This window comes from Pinus tabuliformis, chromosome 1_2 (assembly GCF_031772625.1).
Source record: "Pinus tabuliformis cultivar Carrire ecotype Pingquan chromosome 1_2, CPIR1, whole genome shotgun sequence".
NCBI classification, from domain to species: Eukaryota; Viridiplantae; Streptophyta; class Pinopsida; order Pinales; family Pinaceae; genus Pinus; species Pinus tabuliformis.
In genome coordinates, this window is record NC_142298.1 from 1,159,156,461 (window position 1) to 1,159,177,253 (window position 20,793).

A 20,793-nucleotide genomic window follows, 5' to 3' on the forward strand; every position below is an offset into this window, starting at 1 on the left:
AAAAAACAATTCATGGAGAGGCTTACAAAATTAGCAGAGCTTTCAAAATCAGCAGGTTTAATTATTGGCTTCCCTTTAAGTCCGACTTTACTAACTTTGACTTGAGGGTAACTCAATTATAAATTTCAAAATATTTCCTAATTGAATTGACAAGAATGAAATTGGACTATTTTATTTGCATTTTAAATATACAATTAAAAAAAAAATCTCAAATTTTATCACTTGTTATAACAGATTGGCCCCGTCGTTTTAATAATAAGAATACTAAATAATATTACAAATCCACATAAATATCTTGATCAAAAGGATTACCTCTCACGTAAATTTATTCCTTCTCATATAAAAATTCAAATGATTTTGTAGACATTGTCGACTACTTTCTTATAAGTTAAGCGACAATGTATGGGACAGACTAGAAGGTGGATTGCACAGTGGAAGTGCTAAGGCCTTCTCAGGAAAAAACCTGAAAAAATCTCTGTAGATTCCTTGCCAATGTGGGCTTCAACCAAACTACACACAAAGCTCTTGAATAAATTGGATTTCACACAACTAAACATTTTTGGGTTCTTAATATACTCTTCAAAATCTTCCTCACGCATACTCGGCACCCTCTCGCACACTTTAAACTCTCAATCTCAAAAGCTCCACACTTATTTACCGTTTTTCTAAGCTCATCTGCATTCGGAAAATACCATGGAATATTTTAAAAGTCTCTCAAATCTCTTCCAATAATCCCCTGCAATCGATATCACAACACCAAAAGATTAATACCATTAATATTTTCATTCTCAGTCCACATTGTTAACTATAAATGATTTGATAAGAATTTAAGACTTATTTTTTGTCATCTTCCCTGTGTCACCAATTCATCTCATGCATCTTCAAAGTCTGGCCACAAAATTCTCCTCCCACAGAGACTTGTTTTGCAGGAGGCCAAGTGTCTGGCCTCCCCATCATACACAAGAAGAGCATGCTTCTTGCGGCCATCTCCCGAGCTCTGCACTTTATGAGAACGTTGAGATCATTGTTAGATTACTTTGAATACGCCTCTGCAATATCCTACCCACATTTGTTGATACAAACTCTTCCATTATTAAATAAGATCAAACCCTTCATCACAACATCTGAGGCACCTGCAATAAGGAGCTTGGCAATCCAACCATCTCAAGCAACTTCCAACATGTGAATTACCCTTCATACCCATCCAAAGTGATTGAGGAAGAAGAGCCCTGGTGCCCCATAAAGGTTTTGTCCATTGCATCCCATTCCTTAACCTCAAACAGACTCGATTCCACAACACTGTAACAAAACAACCCAAACTCCACGATTCAATCCTCGGATATTGACTGCAAATGAAAATGAAATTGGCGCGATAAATCAATTCAAATTCAAATCGGTGAATCGCGCGGCTTCATGATTGGTGTTGGGAGCAGCGAGTAAAACGACGGACTGCGGAGAAATGTACGTAATTAATTATCTGCCTCAATGCTCATCCCCACGCGGCCTGAAACACATTCTCCGACTACTCCTCCGCATACTCCACCGGAAACAGATGCTGGCCGCCGGAGTCAAAAACGAGACGGGGCGGGCGGGCCCTCGTTGGTGGGTCCCGCGTATGTCACCGGAAACGCGAGGTCGCCCGCCGGAATTATGTATGCCATCCCACTGACATGCACCACATACATAGATGGCAAGGGCATTTATGACTCAATATATGGCTGGTTAGCCCTTGCCATAGACCTGAGTTTTCGGATTCCGAAATGGTTTTTGACATGCTATTTCTGACACGATGGCTGAACCGCAATCAGGGGTGTTCAGCACCGAGAGCGTGTACGTAATATTTTTGTAACGATAAAGTTGTATTTGATAATAATAATAAAATGTTTAATTGTGGAATTGCCGCCCCAAGCGGAGATAACGGCCCTTCTACTTTTTGACGGATGGGGCACAAAAAAGGAAGGTTCGAAGGCGTGAGTCATCTCCAATTAAAGTCAAGGGAGAGCCTTGTCTTTTTAATTCAACACCGCCTTGTTTTCAAACTTCACTTTCTAGGGATTCTCGCATTTTTGGTTCCTTTTCTTGGATCGAGTGGCCTTGAAAACATGGAGAACAAGTAGATGTTTTGCAAATGGAATTATTGCCGTAGTGTAATGAGGTGGAAGAATTGCTTGGAAAGTTATAGAACTTTTGATCATATTTAGAGAAAATTTGACAAGGATTTTTGTAAATCTAAGTTATAGTTGTTAAATTTCAAAATTTTAGGTGTCTTACACGTTTTTGATGGCGCTGAATCCATTTCCACTATCAAAAACACGATTCAAACTTTGCCTTTACAAGATTTTTTAATTTTTTTTTAACCAAATTCCAACAACTTTTGACCGTCCAAACAATTCCTCTACCTCAATAAACGACTCTAAAATTATTTACCTATCCTCTACCTCAATAAACGACTCTAAAATTATTTACCTGCCGACTAAACAATTCCTCTACCCAATAGACGACTCTAAAATTATTTACCTGCCCACTAACCATACTTAGTTGTTTTTTAATAAGTATGGTACACAAGTCAACATTTTTAACGAAGATTCCAAAGCCAATGTGGTAGTTCCAATCACCTTTGGGTTTAGTGTCAAACTCATTTGACTTTTGTATGTGTGGTGTATTTTTTTAAAAAGTTGCTCGAGTTTAAGCAAAATTATATACTAAATATAATATATAAGATAAATTAATGTTTTAGAATTTTTAAAATAGGTTGAATTTTTTCTATTTGACTTTTTATGAGCTATCTAATTTTCGAAAAATTCCATTGTTGAAGTAAAATTATTATTTTAAATATAATATATAAAAAATATTTTGAAATAAGTTGAATTTATTAGTAAAAGTAATAATTGATTAATTAATTTTAATTTAATTTAAAAGGTTAAAACAAATTAATTAATTAAAAAAAGAATTGAAAAATATGTTTATAAGTATATTTATTCTGGAATAAGATTTTAGTTTTTTGAATAAAATTTTTATCTCGACATTGTCTTGGAATGAGATAATAAAAAGTTTATTTGGTTAAAAAAGATACATTTTAACTTCAATAATATTAAAAATATAAGAATTAATTAATTTATACGGTTACACTAATTTATATATTTTAAAAATAATAAGAGAAATGTACGCAATTTACTGGCAACATGAACATTAATATATTGTATAAACATTACTAGCATCCGCCATATCAATCCACCTATAGCTTTTCTCAATTCCTACTCCAAGGCTTTTCCACATAGTATGCAGAAATCTCAAACCCTCGTTATGTACAATGGTGATCCATATTGGATCGTTATATTGTTTTTCATCCATCTCGATGCATAAAAAGTCGAAGAATCAACTCACAGGACCATTTTTACAAGTCGAAGAATCAACTCACAGGACCATTTTTACAAGTCGAAGAATCAACTCACAAGACCATTTTTACTGGCGGGACCCAGTTTGGCAAAACAGGTGATCCAGATTGGATCGTTAAATTGTTTGTCATCCATGTGGATTCTTTCAGAGGCAAAAAAGTCAAAGAATCAACTCACTGGACCATTTTTACTAGCGGGACCGAGTTTGGCAAAACAGGGTTTGAAACCTTCCAGGAGCGTTTTGAGACATTAAATGATGATTTTTGGGGGTAAAACTTTTATACTTTAGCGCAACACATTTTTATGCTATTTTACACGCAAAGATATTTCCAACGACGTAAGAAGTGTGTCAATCAGAATCCTTATGTAAACGTTTTGCCACTGAAAAAGTTGACCTTCCTGTTTTTACACCTACAATTTAGGAGGATGTCACGTCAGCCACCATTATTCATGAAAAATGGACGAGCTACGTGATTATTATGTAAAATACTCTAGAAGAGTCTATATTGTAACTCTGGTTAACAATTGAGGTAGTCAAACTTAACCACTAGTAGGCTATCAAGCTGTGTTATAATTGGGCCACTAGGAAGAAGAGATATTCTATTATTTTGAGCGCATTTGTTCCATAGCTAAGCAAAAATGACCAAGAGGGATTTGTGTAATACAACAACCCATGGGCCACAAGTCATACTTATTTGTACTCGCATCCATATTTCCAAGCAGAGAAACAGAATGGAACTACCTCACCTTCCGGCTCGGTTTTCCTCCTGAAAGGGTTTGCCAAAGAAAATCTTGTGTCTTATGTGTGTGCGAGCTTTTATTTTTCCATTTTCTATTTTATGCATAATTTTCAATTGCACGCATGCACTGTAAATAGTAAAACTACAAATCTAGAAATCTAATGAAACTGTAATAGTGTAGAATTCCATATTTTAAGTATAATATTATCAGATCTATTATGACGAACTATCTAATGGAATATGCACGATATTTTATGGATCATATGAGTATCAAAGAAAGTTTCTTTGGGTATATTGTGGAGATTTGCAGGGGATCTAGATTGACGAGGCCAAAAATTATAAAACCCTAATCATGGTTGACGAATCTGTGAATGATCCTCGTGATCACATAAAGGTGAGGTTTTCGTGCTTGGAACAACAAATCCAAATGTAAATCTCATCATGGTGGCCTTGAATAATAACCTTGGGATAGTTGGAGAAGATGGGGGTTCAAATGCCAAGGATAAATCAAAATGGGGATCAACAAATCAGGAAGAAATGGAGAACCATTCGAATAAAGAACCCAAAAAAGGTTAACCCAATTTGAGTGTCGTGACTTAATCACAACCCCTATTTAAAATGGAAGCAAATGTTGAGATTAATTCATACCATAGCAAGAACGACACCTTGAAGTTGAATCACTAGTTGTAGCAACTAAAAATTTATTTCAACATCCATCAAATTGAGGAAGAACTTGGTGGGAGAGTTGAACAGAGCCCCTAAGGTTGAGAGCCTCTAGTGACTAAGTGGGAGGACTTCAAAACCATCATTAAGTCATAGTTTTACCCTATTGGGTACATAGAGGACTAGTTGATCCAATGGAACTACTTCAAGAAAAAACCAGGCCAAAATATACAAGAGTACACCACATAGTTTAGAAAGATGGCCATAATGTTGGGTATTTCCCCAAATAACCCATATATACTCCTCAAGTATTTGGGGGATCTAAATCGCCATCTGCATGAGAAAGTGATGTTGTTTAATCCTAAATTAGTGGATGAGGCTTGTGTACAGGAACAGTTCTTAGAGAAAATAGGCATGAAGACAACACAGTCAAGTAGATCGAAGAAGAAGGAACAACAAAATGTTTCTAAGGAGGGAAATAAGAAGAAAAAAGGAGAAAAGGTTGATAATAAGCTGGCAGTCACAACACACTAGTGCAAATATCCCAACAACCATTACAACCACTACAACATTGATGGCCATAGAAAGGAGAAGTGTTGGAAGTTGCATTTAGAGCTAAACCCGGAGAACAAAAAGAAAGATAATAAGAAGCATAATCTCATGGCCACATATTCGAGCAACCAAGTTGAAAGAATTGTAGGTTTTAACCCCATACAGAAATTACTTGCATATGAATTCTAAAACACAGAAAATAAACAATGCAAAAGCATAACACATAAAACACATATACACAGAGATTTTCCCCTGGATCCCAAAACCGGGACTACCAGCTTGATTTTTCATTATGTTCCTTTCAATTTTATAGTACATATTTATACATGTCGAAGCATCCAATACCATGGATCGAAAACCATCACGTCCAAAACCATGGATCAAAAACCATTGCGTCCAAAACCATATGTGAAAATCATACACAAAATCATAGGTAGGTCCGCCCAACCTAATATAGGGTCCAAAAACAAAATTTTCTGGGGCGCTGCCCCAGAACCCATAGAGTGGGGTTACCTGCACCCCTCAAACCCCCTGTGATCCCCCTCGCTACGCAATCGACGCAATGAAGGGGGAGCTCCGCGCCCCTTCTAACCCCCTGGTTAACTACGTTGGCTAGTCGTGGAAAGCATATAACACAACCCAAAATTCTCCCATTTGTTGTTTTCTTTCCACAGGGGGCCATAGGAGAGCTTAGTCATTTATCCAGCCCTGCAATGCCCATTGTTTCTCTACACCAAGAGAACTTCTCAAATCTCACAGATTTTATCAATGCATCTGTAGTATTGTTCAAAGTGTCCACCTTTACCAGCAACACCTTTTTGTCTTCTATCATATCCCTCACAAAGTGATACTAAACATCAATGTGCTTTGTCTTTGAATGATATGCAGGGTTCTTTGCCAAGAAAATTGCACTTTGGTTGTCATAGTCTATCCTTATAGCTCCCTGTACTAAACACAATCTTTGCAACCAAACTGCTTCCTTGCTTGCATGAGTGGCTGTCATGTATTCTAGCTCTGTAGTTGATAGTGCCACTACAAATTGTTTCTTACTCATCCAACTGACTGCACCTCCAAATAGGTTAAACACATGCCCACTTGTAGAGATTCTTCTTTGATCCAAATCTTCAGCCCAGTCTGCATCAGCAAAGCCACAAATATCCAACACTCTATCCAATCCTAGTCTTCCTTGGTAGCACAAACCATAATCACTAGGGCCATGCAAATACCTGAAAACCCGCTTCACTGTTGTCTAGTGCTCCTTCCTTGGTTTTGACATAAACCTACTCAAAACTCCCACTACATGTGCAATGTCTGGTCTAGTACAGACCATCACATACATCAAGCTACCAATTGCACTTGCATATGGAACATGGGACATGTCATCTTCCTCTTCTTGTGTATTGGGACACTCTTCAGCAGATAACATTACACCTACAAGAATAGGAACCTTCACTGGTTTACTATCCTACATATTAAATCTCTGCAATATTGTCTCGACATACCTCCTCTGGTTTAACCAGAGCTTCCTCTTTGTTTGATCTCTTTTGTTATGAAACCAGCTCACAAAAAGATAGAAAAGATAGATCAACGCCTTAGAAATAAGCCTCTTCGAGGGGGCAACCTCCTTTACATTACACAAATGAACAATTCTTATATGATTCAAATGAGAAAACCTCCTTTCTATATTTAGGAGTCTACGGGGTCACAATATAACCAAGCCGACCTAACAATAATAATATAAAGGCACAAAATTAACAATAGAGGGATTCTATGGGGCACAATAATAACAATATGGGGACAATAAGGGCACAATAATAACAATAAGGGATACAACGACAATAGTAAGGGGGGGATCACTAATATTATAGGGACCTAACATGCCCCTCTCCTTAAAAAATGTGTTGTCGACAATGCTCGAGTAGTTCTAGATGCTTCTATATAAAATTCTCATCCTCCCATGTGGAATCTTCAATGGGTAAGTTTTTCCACTTGATGAGATACTCTGAAATTGATCTATTTCGTAGCTGTCGAGTTCTTGTTTCTTTGACTGCTTCAAGTTCCAATATGATTTTTCCTTCCTCATCAAGTTTTGGCAATATTGTATGAACTGGAAGCTTGTCACCTATAACCTTCTTTAAGCATGAAACATGGAAAACTAGGTGCACTCGAGAAGCTGCAGGAAGCTCCAATTTTTATGCCATAGTACCTATCTTTTGCAACACCTTGTACGGACCATAATACTTTGGTGATAATTTTTTATCCTTCTTAGCTTGCTTGAGGGACCATTGTTTATATGTTGTAGCCGCAGGAATACCCAATCACCTACATCAAAACTTTTTTCACTGCGATGTTGATCTGCCTGCTATTTCATTCTATTCTGTGTTAAGGTGAGGCTATCCTTTAAGAGTTGGAGAACTTGTTGCTGATGCTCGATGTGATCTTCCACTGCTTGAACCTTAGAATTTTCTCTTAAATATGATGTGATGGATGGTGGATGAAATCCATAAAGTGCCATAAATAGGGTCATTTTTGTTGTGGTATGGAAGGAAGTGTTATACCACCATTCATCTAGAGGCAACCATTTGACCCATTGTGTTTGTTTATCAGATACAAAGCAATGAAGATATCCTTCCAAACATTTGTTTACTATCTCAGTTTGACCATCAGATTGAGGATGATAAGATGAGCTATGAGCTAACTGAGTACTAAGACAAGAAAATAATTCTATCTAAAAATTTCCAATGAAAATGGGATCTCTGTCACTTACAATAATCTTTGGGTTTCCATGTAGCTTTTGAATTGTTTCCATAAATGCAGTAGAAAATGTACTCACTTTAAATGGATGAGATAATGCACAAAATTGTGCATACTTGGTAAGTCTGTCCACTACCACCATGATAACACTCTTTCCCTCAGACTTGGGTAAATCTGTGATAAAATCCATTGAAACCTCCTCCCAATGTTGGCTTGGAATGGATAAAGGTTGTAATAGTCCTGGAGTCTTAATTGTTTCAACTTTATTTTGTTGGAAAACCAAACATTCAGCCACAAACTTTTGAACATCCGATTTAAGGCCATCCCAAAAGAAAATCCTTCTTAACCCTGTGGTAGGTTTTTAGAAATCCCGAGTGCCCTTCTAAGGGATAGGTGTGAAATTCCCTAAGAATCTTTTGTTTGAGTTGGGAATTCTTACATAGGTATACTCGATCCTTGTACCATAACGAATCATTTTTCCAGATAAATGTATCAGATGTATTGGGATCTTGTTGTATCTTTTGAATGAGTGCCCACACTTCCTCATCATTCTTCCATTCATCCCTTGCTTCGTTTATCCAATTTAGTTGGCTAATAGAAATGGCGCAAAGAAATGCTTCCACATCCTCATCCTTTCTTGATAGTGCATCTGCCACGACATTTTGCTTCCCTTTTTTGTAGATGATTTCAAAGTCATAACTGAACATCTTTGTGACCCATTTTTACTGCTCTTCTGAAGATAATATTTGTTCTAAAAACTATTTAAGACTATCATGATTTGTTTTTACCTTGAAGTGTCTTCCCATTAGGTAGGGTTGCCATTTCTTAAGTGCATGTAGTATTGCCAACATTTCCTTCTCATAAATAGCTTTGTGTAAATACTTTCCTTTGATTGGACGACTTTTGAAAGCAATGGGTCTTTCTTCTTGCATTAAAACAACATCGATTCCATTTCTTGAGGCATCACATTCCACAATAAAGGTTTTTGTGAAGTCTGGTGTAGCTAAGATTTGTGCTTGACACATTGCCTCTTTAAGATGTTCAAAAGCCTTTGTTGCTTTCGGAGTCCATGAAAATGCATCTTTCTTCAATAATGTTGTTAGAGGTGCTGCTATTCTCCCATAATTCTTAACAAACTTGTGACAATACCCTGTCAACCCGAGAAATCCTCGTAGATGCTTTATGGATGTGGGGATTTTCCATTCCTTAATGGTTTTAATTTTGCTAGGGTCTACCTTAACACCTTCATGAGATACAATATGACCCATATATTCCACCTCTTGTACTCCAAAGAAACATTTGGAGCTTTTTGTATATAATTGTTTCTCCTCCAATAGTTTGAGAACCATGTAAACATGTTGGACATGATCCTTCCAAGACTCGCTGTAGATTATTATATCATCAAAAAATACTAACACAAATTTTCTAAGGAAGGGTTTGAAAATAGAATTCATCAAACCTTGAAATGTAGAAGGTGCATTAGTAAGGCCATAAGGCATGAACAAAATTTCATAAAGACCCTCAAGAGTTCTAAATGTTGTTTTTGGAATGTCTTCAGCCTTCATTTTGATTTGATGATATCCTGAATGAAGATCCAACTTGGTGAAGTAAATCGATCCATGCAATTCATCCAATAATTCATCAATGACAGGAATGGGAAATTTATCTTTAATAGTGAGTTTGTTGAGCTCCCTATAATCTAGACACATGCGCCATGATCCATCCTTCTTGTGAACTAATACTACTGGAGCAGAGAAATAACTTTGACTAGGTTGAATTATACTAGCCTCTAACATTTCTGCAACCATACATTCAATTTTACTCTTTTGGGCATAGGGATATCTGTATGGCCTGATGTTTAGAGGAACACTTCCTGGAATCAAATGAATAGCATGATCATGATCACGAATAGGTGAGAGACCTTTGGGAGTCTCAAATACCTTGGAATGATTGTCCAAGACTTTTTGGAGATCTGGAGAAATAGATGATTTCGATGTGGGAACCTCTAGCGAACATAATTGTGCAATTACACCTCGTTGTTCCTTCTTTAGAAGCTTTGTCATGATGTTAGAGCTGATTATCTTTCCCGGTTTCCCTGTAATACCCCTTAATTCAACTTCCTTTCCTTCCGCAGAAAATTTCATGAGAAGTTATTGAAAAATAAAAGATATTGTACCCAAGGATTGTAGCCATTGGACTCCTAGTACAACATCAACACCACCCATTGGAATGGAAAGCATTGGGCTATTCAATACATATTATCCCATGGATAACTTGATATTATGGCACTTTCTAAAGCAATTTATGGTTCCTCCACTTGCAACCATCACTTGACACTCTGGTGCTGGATATAGGAAGCAATTCAATTCTTTTGCTATCTTACAATGAATAAAATTATGTGTACTTCCCAAATCAATCAACACTATTACCTTTTTCTTCTTGATATGTTCTTCTATCTTGATAGTTTGAGGAGTGGTAATTCTAGCTAATGCATTACAAGATATGTTCGGATCCATTTCTTCTTTGTCTAGGGTTGTTCCTGGAGTATATCCTCTTCTTTTGACATTTCTTGTTCTTTTTCTTCCTCCTCTTGACAATCTATGTAGAATAATTTCTTCTCAGCACACTTATGACCTTTAGTGTATTTTCTATCACAACTGTAACAAAGCCATTTTGCTCTTTTTTCTTCCAATTGTTGTGGTGTCAACCTTGTAGGTTGTGGAAGGCTAGGGGCACCAACACTTCCATATTTGTAGTTGTAAGTGGTAGGCTTCCTGGTTGCCATCATTTTGCTTTCCATTTTTCTTGCTAACTTGAATGCCTTCTCCAATGAATCAGGTTCCCAAAGGTGAACCTCATGTTGGATATTATCCTTTAAAGTCCCTATGAACACATCAATCCTATGTTCCTCTGGAATATCTTTTATCCTTATGTTCAATTTTTGAAAGTCCTCAATGTGCTCCATCATTGAACCCTTTTGTTTGAAATTTATCAATTGGCTAAAAAAGGTGTTGCTTTTTGTATCCTCATAATATGCTAACATTTCTTCCGTAAAAATTGCCCAACTGACAATTTGTTTATGAGAGCAAAGCCATCGATATCATACAAACTGATTTGGTTCCAAATATAAAGTTTCAATATGTACCTTTTGTGTGTTTTGCACATTATGGAGATCAAAAAATTTCTCCATCTGTAGTATCCATGTTCCGAGGTCCTTGCCATCAAACCTCCTCATATTGATTTTTGGAACATGGTGGTTCTTCAATCCAACATTAGAGTCTATGAAATCATGATTAACATTTATATTGTTCTCATCATGAGTTTTCTTTACTACCCTTTCACCATTAGTGACCATTTCTTGTAGCAACTTATTGAAATTTATCTTCAATTCTTCCATCTTATCGTCCATGCCATTCATCTTAGCATCCATGCCATTAATCTTATCTTCCATATTAGCGTCCATGCCATCCATCTTAGCTTCCACGCCGTCCATCTTAGTTTCCACACCATCCATCTTAGTTTCTATGCCTTTCTTTAAACCATCCATTTTAGCTTCTACATCTTTCTTTAAACCATCCATCTTATTTTCTGTTACCTTTTGTGCGAGTGAAATTTGTTGCACTTAGTTTCGTAATATTGATTTATCATGTTGTATTTCTTCCTCTTCTTCATGAGTCATGCTAGAGCTTTCTGGTTGCTTACTAGGTGTATCAATTTTCTTTATTCGGGGCATCAATTACTGATAATAATGCTTCACTATGCCCTTTGAATTCCTTCAAACTATTTTTTCAAACCAAGCTTATGCAAAAATTTAAAAAATACACACATTTTTTCACTTGTAGGAGCTCGATATTGAATCTGATGTACCTCTGTAATTTTGGATCTCCCAGTTCTGAAATCATGAGCTACGGTAGCCCTCTACATCCTCTTTCCAATGCCACCAGTCTGATCAAAATTGGATTCTCCAAGGAAGAGTTATGCCAAATCTCCCACGGTGAAATATATGGGTAGGTGGAAATTGATGCACCCAATGATTTTCACCTACTCTCATGAGCTAGATCGATGGAAACAGATCGTAGTAATGCAGTCAAAGGCAAAGTCAACCTTCGTAATTGGCAACAGGCGAGCGAGAACGAGATTTATGGCTTATGATTTGCTTTGATGATAACATATCATGAGTGAATTATGTGATGTTATCTTTTAAATTTAAAATTAGTTTTTGTTGATAGTGACTAGGCATATAGATCTGAACAATTAATTGCCATGAGATCTATAAATATGCCTCTCGACAGAAATGAAAAGGGAGAGTGACATCAAGATTAAAAACTTTGTTCTTGATACTCTGTTTTTAAATAATTATTTCATTTTCTCGGTGAGAATTAGTGCATGGTTAAGTGCTTGGTCAATAGCGTTATAGTGATTTCCTGCTTCTCGTGGAGGGACCCTTCGAGACAATAAGGATTTCCATTCTTTTTTAGTAGTTAGTAATTAGCTTCATATTTTCCATAGATTTTTGTTTATTTGATTAAGTATTTGTGTTTTTTATTTCTTTCAAATTTGAATTGAGATCATTTTTCTAATCATTTCTATTATTCATAGATTTTAGATGAGTATGGATAAGAGTGGAATTTAACACTGTAATAAGCTAGATAACTTTTTCAGTTGTATAGTTAATCTTCCTTTATGAAAGCCGATTCGTTTCAAAATATGAAGAGTGATTTTATTCATGCAAGTGTGATTTCTATTTATGCAAATGTGTGATTTTATTTAAGTATGAGATTTCTTAAGTAAGAGTAGTTTTCATTTCTGGGAATGAGTGTGTATAATTTTTTTTGTTTTTTGTTTAAATAAGAGTGGAACCTTCAATTAACTGAAATAAAGATTACATATGGTACACGTCTTTACCAATGTAAAGACGAGCACAAGACAGAGTTGTTGATGACAAACAAACAACAAGGTCAACAAAACCCAAAACATTTCACACAAAAAAAAAAATAGACCCCTGGTCATTATCCCTGAGTGTTCAGGATTTTATTGAAGGCACTGCGGCCTTTCAATCTCTGTTATGAAACCAGCTCAAGAAAAGATAGAAAAGATAGATCAACGCCTTAGAATTCAGCCTCTTCGAGGGGGCAACCTCCTTTACATTACATAAATGAACAATTCTTGGATGATACAAATGAAAAAACCTCCTTTTTATATATAGGAGTCTAGGGAGTCACAATATAATCCAGCCGACCTAACAATAATAATATAAAGCCACAAAAATAACAATAGAGGGATTCTATGGGGCACATAAATAACAATATGGGGGTAATAGGGGCACAACAATATAAATAAGGGGTATAACTACAATAGTAATGGGGTAATCACTAGTATTATAGGGACCCAACATGCCCCTCTCCTTCAAAAAAGTGTTGTCCTCAACGCTTGAGTAGTTCTGGATACTTCTGCATAAAATTCTCATCCTCCCATGTGGAATCTTCAGCGGATAAGTTCTTCCACTTGATAAGATACTCTGAAATTGATCGATTTCGTAGCTGTCGAGTTCTTGTTTTTGTGACTGCTTCCGGTTCCAATATAATTTTTCCTTCCTCGTCAAGTTCTGGCAATATTGTTTGAATTGGGAGCTTGTCACCTATAACCTTCTTTAAACATGAAACATGGAAAACTGGGTGCAATCGAGAAGCTGCAGGAAGCTCCAATTTGTATGCCATAGTACCAATCTTTTGCAACACCTTGTACGGACCATAATACTTTGGTGATAATTTATTATCCTTCTTAGCTTGCTTTAGGGACATTTGCTTATATGGTTGTAGCCGTAGGAATACCCAATCACCTACATCAAAACTTCTTTCACTGCGATGTTGATCTGCCTGTTGTTTCATTCTATTTTGTGCCAACACGAGGTTATCCTTTAAGAGTTGGAGGACTTGTTGTTGATGTTCGATGTGATGTTCCACTGCCTGAACCTTAGAATTTTCTCTTAAATATGATGTGATGGATGGTGGTTGATACCCATAAAGTGCCATAAATGGGGTCATTTTTGTTGCTGTATGGAAGGAAGTGTTATACCACCATTCAGCCAGAGGCAACCATTTGACCCATTGTGTCTGTTTATCAGATACAAAGCAACGAAGATATCCTTCCAAACATTTGTTTACTATCTCAGTTTTCCCATCAGATTGAGGATGATAAGATGAGCTATGAGCTAACTGAGTACCAAGACAAGAAAATAATTCTGTCCAAAAATTTCCAGTGAAAATGGGATCTCTGTCACTTACAATAATCTTTGGGTTTCCATGTAGCTTTTGAACTGTTTCCATAAATGCAGTAGAAACTGTACTGGCTTTAAATGGATGTGATAATGCACAAAAGTGTGCATACTTGGTAAGTCTGTCAACTACCACCATGATGACACTCTTTCCCTCAGACTTGGGTAAACCTGTGATAAAATCCATTGAAACCTCCTCCCAACGTTGGCTTGGAATGGATAAAGGTTGTAATAGACCCGGTGTCTTAATTGTTTCAACTTTATTTTGCTGGCAAACCAAACATTCCGCCACAAACTTTTGAATATCTGATTTAAGGCCATCCCAAAAAAATTCCTTCTTAACCCTGTGGTAAGTTTTTAAAAATCCTGAGTGCCCTCCTAAGGGAGAAGTGTGCAATTCCATAAGAATCTTTTGTTTTAGCTGGGAATTCTTACAGAGGTATAAGCGATCTTTGTACCATAACGAATCATTTTGCCAGCTAAATGTATCAGAAGTACTGGAATCTTGTTGTAGCTTTCGAATAAGTGCCCACACTTCTTCGTCATTCTTCCATTCCTCCCTTGCTTCGTTTATCCAATCTGGTTGGATAATAGAAATGGCACACAACAATGCTTCCACATCCTCATCCTTTCTTGAGAGTGCATCTGCCACCACATTTTGCTTCCCTTTTTTGTAGATGATTTCAAAGTCATAACCCAACATCTTTGTGACCCACTTTTGTTGCTCTTCAGAGGATAATCTTTGTTCTAAAAAGTATTTAAGGCTATCATGATCCGTTTTTACCTTGAAGTGTCTTCCCATTAGGTAGGGTCGCCATTTCTTAAGTGCATGGAGTATTGCCAACATTTCCTTCTCATAAATAGCTTTGCTTAAAAACTTTCCCTTGATTGGACGACTTTCAAAAGCAATGGGTCTTTCATCTTGCATTAGAACAACACCAATTCCATTTCCTGAAGCATCACATTCCACAATAAAGGTTTTTGTGAAGTCCGGTGTAGCTAAGACCGTGCTTGGCACATTGCCTCTTTAAGATGTTCAAAGGCCTTTGTTGCTTCCGGAGTCCATGAAAATGAATCTTTCTTCAATAATGTTGTTAGAGGTGCTGCTATTCTCCCATAATTCTTAACAAACTTGCGATAATACCCTGTCAACCCAAGAAATCCTCGCAGATGCTTTATGGATGTGGGGATTTTCCATTCCTTAATGGCTTTAATTTTGCTAGGGTCTACCTTAACTCCTTCATGAGATACAATATGACCCAAATATTCCACCTCCTGGACTCCAAAGAAACATTTGGATCTTTTTGCATATAATTGTTTCTCCTCCAATAGTTGTAGCACCCTGTCAACATGTTCAACATGATCCTTCCAAGACTTGCTGTAGATTAGTATATCATCAAAAAATACTAACACAAATTTTCTAAGGAATGGTTTGAAAATTGAATTCATCAAACCTTGAAATGTTGAAGGTGCATTGGTAAGGCCAAAAGGCATGACCAAAAATTCATAATGACCCTCATGAGTTCTAAATGCCGTTTTCGGAATGTCTTCAATCTTCATTCTGATTTGATGATATCCCGAACGAAGATCCAACTTGGTGAAGTAAATTGATCCATGCAATTCATCCAGTAATTCATCAATAACAGGAATGGGGAACTTATCTTTAATAGTGAGCTTGTTGAGCTCCCTATAATCCGGACACATGCGCCATGATCCATCCTTCTTGTGCACCAATACTACTGGAGCTGAGAAAGAACTTTGACTCGGTTGAATTATACCAGCCTCTAGCATTTCTGCAACCATACGTTCAATTTCACTTTTTTGGACATAGGGATATCTGTACGGCCTGATGTTTGGAGGAACACTTCCTGGAATCAGATGAATAGCATGATCATGATCACGCATAGGTGGGAGACCTTGGGAGTCTCAAATACCTTGGAATGATTGTCCAAGACTTTTTGGAGATCTGGAGAAATAGATGATTCCAATGTGGAAACATCTAGCGAACATAATTGTGCAATTACACCTCTTTGCTCCTTTTTTAGAAGCTTTGTCATACCATTAGAGCTGATTATCTTTCCTGGTTTCCCTGCAATACCCCTTAATTCAACTTCCTTTCCTTCCGTAGAAAATTTGATGAAAAGTTCTTGAAAATTAAAAGCTATTGTACCCAAGGATTGTAGCCATTGGACTCCTAGTACAACATCAGCACCTCCCATTGGAATGGAAAGCATTGGGCTAGTCAATACATATTCTCCCATGGATAGCTTGATATTATGGCACTTTCCAGAGAAATTTATTGTTCCTCCATTTGCAATCATCACTTGACACTCTGGTGCTGGATATAGGAAGCAATTCAATTCTTTTGCTACCCTACAATGAATAAAATTGTGGGTGCTTCCTGAATCAATCAACACTATTACCTTTTTCTTCTTGATTTGTCCTTCTATCTTGATGGTTTGAGGAGTGGTAATTCCCGCCAATGCATTACAAGATATGGTCGGATTTATTTGTTCTTCATCTAGGCTTTGTTCTGAAGTATATCTTCTTCTTTTGACCTTTCTTGCTCCTTTTCTTCTTCCTCTTCACAATCTATGTAGAATAATTTCTTCTCAGCACACTTATGACCTTTAGTGTATTTGCTATCACAATTGTAACAAAGCCCTTTTGCTCTTTTTTCTTCCAATTGTTGTGGTGTCAACCTTATAGGTTGTGGAAGACTAGGGGCAACAACACTTCCGTCTTTATAGTTGTGAGTGGTATGCTTCCTGGTTGCCATAATTTTGCTTTCCATTTTTCTTGCTAACCTGAATGCCTTCTCTAATGAATCAGGTTCCCAAAGGCGAACATCATGTTGGATATTATCCTTTAAAGACCCTATGAACACATCAATCCTATGCTCCTCTGGAATATCTTTTACCCTTATGTTCAATTTTTGGAACTCCTCAATGTGCTCCATTACTGAACCCTTTTGTTTGAGACTTATCAATTGGCTAAAAAAAGTGTTGCTTTTTGTATCTTCATAATGTGCTATCAATTCTTCCGTAAAAATTGCCCAAGTGATAAATTGTTTACGAGAGCAAAGCCATTGATACCATACAAACTGATTTGGTTCCAAATATACAGTTGCCATACGTACCTTTTGTGCGTTTTGCACATTATTGAGATCGAAGAATTGCTCCATCTGTAATATCCATGTGGCGGGATCCTTGCCATCAAACTTCCTCATATCGATTTTTGGAATATGGTGATTCTTCGATCCAACATTAGCGTCTATGGAATCATGATTAACATTTCTTTTGTTCTCATCATGAGTTTCCTTTACTACCTTTTCACCATTAGTGACCCTTTCTTGTAGCAACTTCTTCAATTCTTCCATGTCTGTCTTCATATCTATCTTCAAATCTGCCATGTCTCTCTTCAAATCTGTCTTCGAATCATCCATCTTAGCTTCCATGCCCTTTATCTTAGATTCCACGCCATTTATCTTAGATTCCATGCCACTTATCTTAGCTTCTGTTAGCTTTTGTGAGCGTGACATTTGTTGCACTTGTTCTTGTAATTTTGATATATCATGTAGCATTTCTTCCTCTTCTTCATGAGTCATGCTAGAGCTTTCAGGTTCCTTACTAGGTGTTTGCATTTTCTTTCCTCGGGGCATCAGTTACCGATAATAATGCTTTACTATGCCCTTTGAATTCCGTTAAACCAAGCTTACACAAAAATAAAAAAAAAAAAAACTACACACCTTTTTTCACTTTATAGAAGCCTGATATTGAATCTGATGTATCTCTGTAATTTCGGATCATCCAATTCTAAAAGTGCTACTTGTAGTAGCCTTCTGCGTCCTCTTTCCAATGCCACAAGTCTGAGCCAAATTGGATTCTCCAAGGAAGCGTTATGCAAAATTTCCCACAGTGACCTGTTTTTATACTGGTTTAGTAGAGCGAACTTGTACGACGTGCCACGAGTCATTGTTTCAACCTTTGAATCTGAAAAACACACACAAAAGAAACTACAGTCCGTCCTCTTTCTGTAACTTCTTACGAAATTTCAATCCGATCCCCAGAGAGAAAGTTATGACGATTTTCCCCAGGTCACCTGTTTTGAATGTAATTCAGGAGTCTGCAAAAAGACCAACTTCCTCAGATCATATCTCCGCAAATATCGCGCGAAAAACTCTGAAATTCGGACCCAAGGTTCAGCGCGCTTTCTTCTCAAATGGGTTTTTTTTGTGACTTCTGAAATGTCATAGAAACAAAGTTATAGCGCAAATTCCACGATGACCTGTTTGGAGCAGCGAAACCCTAGAATCCAAAGCTCTGATACCAAATGTTATGAAACCAGCTCAAGAAAAGATAGATCAACGCCTTAGAATTCAGCCTCTTCGAGGGGGCAGCCTCCTTTACATTACATAAATGAACAATTCTTGGAGGATACAAATGAAAAAACCTCCTTTCTATATATAGGAGTCTAGGGAGTCACAATATAATCCAGCCGACCTAACAATAATAATATAAAGCCACAAAAATAACAATAGAGGGATTCTATGGGGCACAGAAATAACAATATGGGGGTAATAGGGGCACAACAATATAAATAAGGGGTATAACTACAATAGTAATGGGGTAATCACTAGTATTATAGGGACCCAACAATCTCCGTCGTTGATCAGCTTCACTATCCAACTGTTGACGCTTCATCACATTCTCGGTTTATCGCACATCACAGTTTCCGCAAGCTACTAACACTTTATTCCTACAAAATGCGAGAGTTAACTTCCACTGTTCGATCAACCCTTTGATCTGACGGTCCATAGTCCATCGCAATATCGTAAAACCTCGGCCCATCGCAATATCACAAATCTAGGTTTATCGCTGACCATACTCTTTTATCAAATGTGATTTGCGATTAAAACTCTGCCGTCATTCTGGTTCTTGATCTGATGGTTGTCACAACATCGCATCAGGAACTAGCGCGACACTTAACCGCTTCCCGGAGCCGATATAGATTATAAACCTTGGAATATAAAACTTCGGGTACGCTCTTAGGCTTAACGTCCAACCACTTTAAAACCCAACATCCATTCGATAGCGGAGGAACTTTAATCCTACGGTCTGTGACATTTCAACTAGCATGCGGGTTACAAATCGCTGAACACCTGTAGTTACTTGTGATGTCAGCATTTGGAAATAAGATCGATGGTCAGGATTTAATGCGGCACTTCAATCGAGCACAAGTACTTCCGCCCTCTCCTACTCCCACTAATCTTTCCCACCAATTATGTCCATTTATCTTACATGATCTAACGACTCTTGTGCATCGTTACCTCCCCTCTTCGTCCTTCTCTTCACTTCGGGTTTATGTCGTTCCTTCAACTCCCGCTAGTCTTCCTCTTGCTCATTATTCATGGTCTGGAGGTACGCCATGTCTTTGGCTACCTGTCGTTGACAATCATCACGCATTTTACCAGAAGATATAGACTCCCAGTCGTATCGAATATAGATTTCCTTACATAGCACCCCTTCATTCACCAGACGATCAGCTAACATATTGGCTTTTCTTTGCACACGAACAAAGCTGACGGTTTTCGGGGTTCACAAGTGGGAATGAATATGCCAAAAGGCTTGCGAGAGCCTCCAATGTCTCGACACTTTTCCAGGTGTCGTTCCATTACACGTTTTCTTGGCCACATTAATGACAAATTTAGATTCAGCTTCAATGATGGCATTGTATAAATTTGACTCCGTCAGGATTTCCAGGAACTGTTCTAAGGCCATGAGCTCCACCATGTTATTAGTGGCAGTCTCCAAATGACTGTGAAATATATCCTTTATGTGCCCCTGCTCATCTCTTATAACACCGCCAAATCCAGCCATCTTTGGGTTGCCCCTAGAGGCCCCATCTATATTGATTTTCAAAAAACCACGAGGAGGAGGAGGTTGCCAGATATCTTTACCAGCAATTGTTTTGCTCACACGCTTGACAGTGCCTTGGGGAACCAGAGAATGGAGACCCAACTACAGTAGTATGCAAGCATCCTGGGGCGAAAGAGGGTCCTCAGGAATTTCCACATAAGGGCGCCTACTGTATCTTTGAGCTATCGTAAAATTTGGACAATGATATTCTGGGCGAGCCTGTTTTGTTCTTGAAAATCCTGCCATTGCATTCTTTCCACACATCCTAGATGATAAAACCTGGAATCAGAGTCCAAGCCTTGTTGATAATTTCATTACTTGAGAAGTTTTTCCTCCAATTCTTCAAAGTGTTGGTGATACTGAGTCTGTCCCTGTCAGTTTTCCTGAAGACTGAGGCTGCCCAATCTCACAGGGTAGAGGTGAAGGGGTGTTGGGCCTCAAAATAGTCCCTATTTTCACTCCATTATTCACCAATATTTTCACATTTTATCTTCATG

The 20,793-nt window shown here is 37.5% G+C and overlaps 1 pseudogene; it reads right to left on the reverse strand.

Annotated features, from left to right (window-relative positions):
• Window positions 1–381: 381 nt before the first annotated feature.
• Window positions 382–20,257, reverse strand: LOC149210336 (gibberellic acid methyltransferase 1-like; annotated as a pseudogene).
• Window positions 20,258–20,793: the final 536 nt, after the last annotated feature.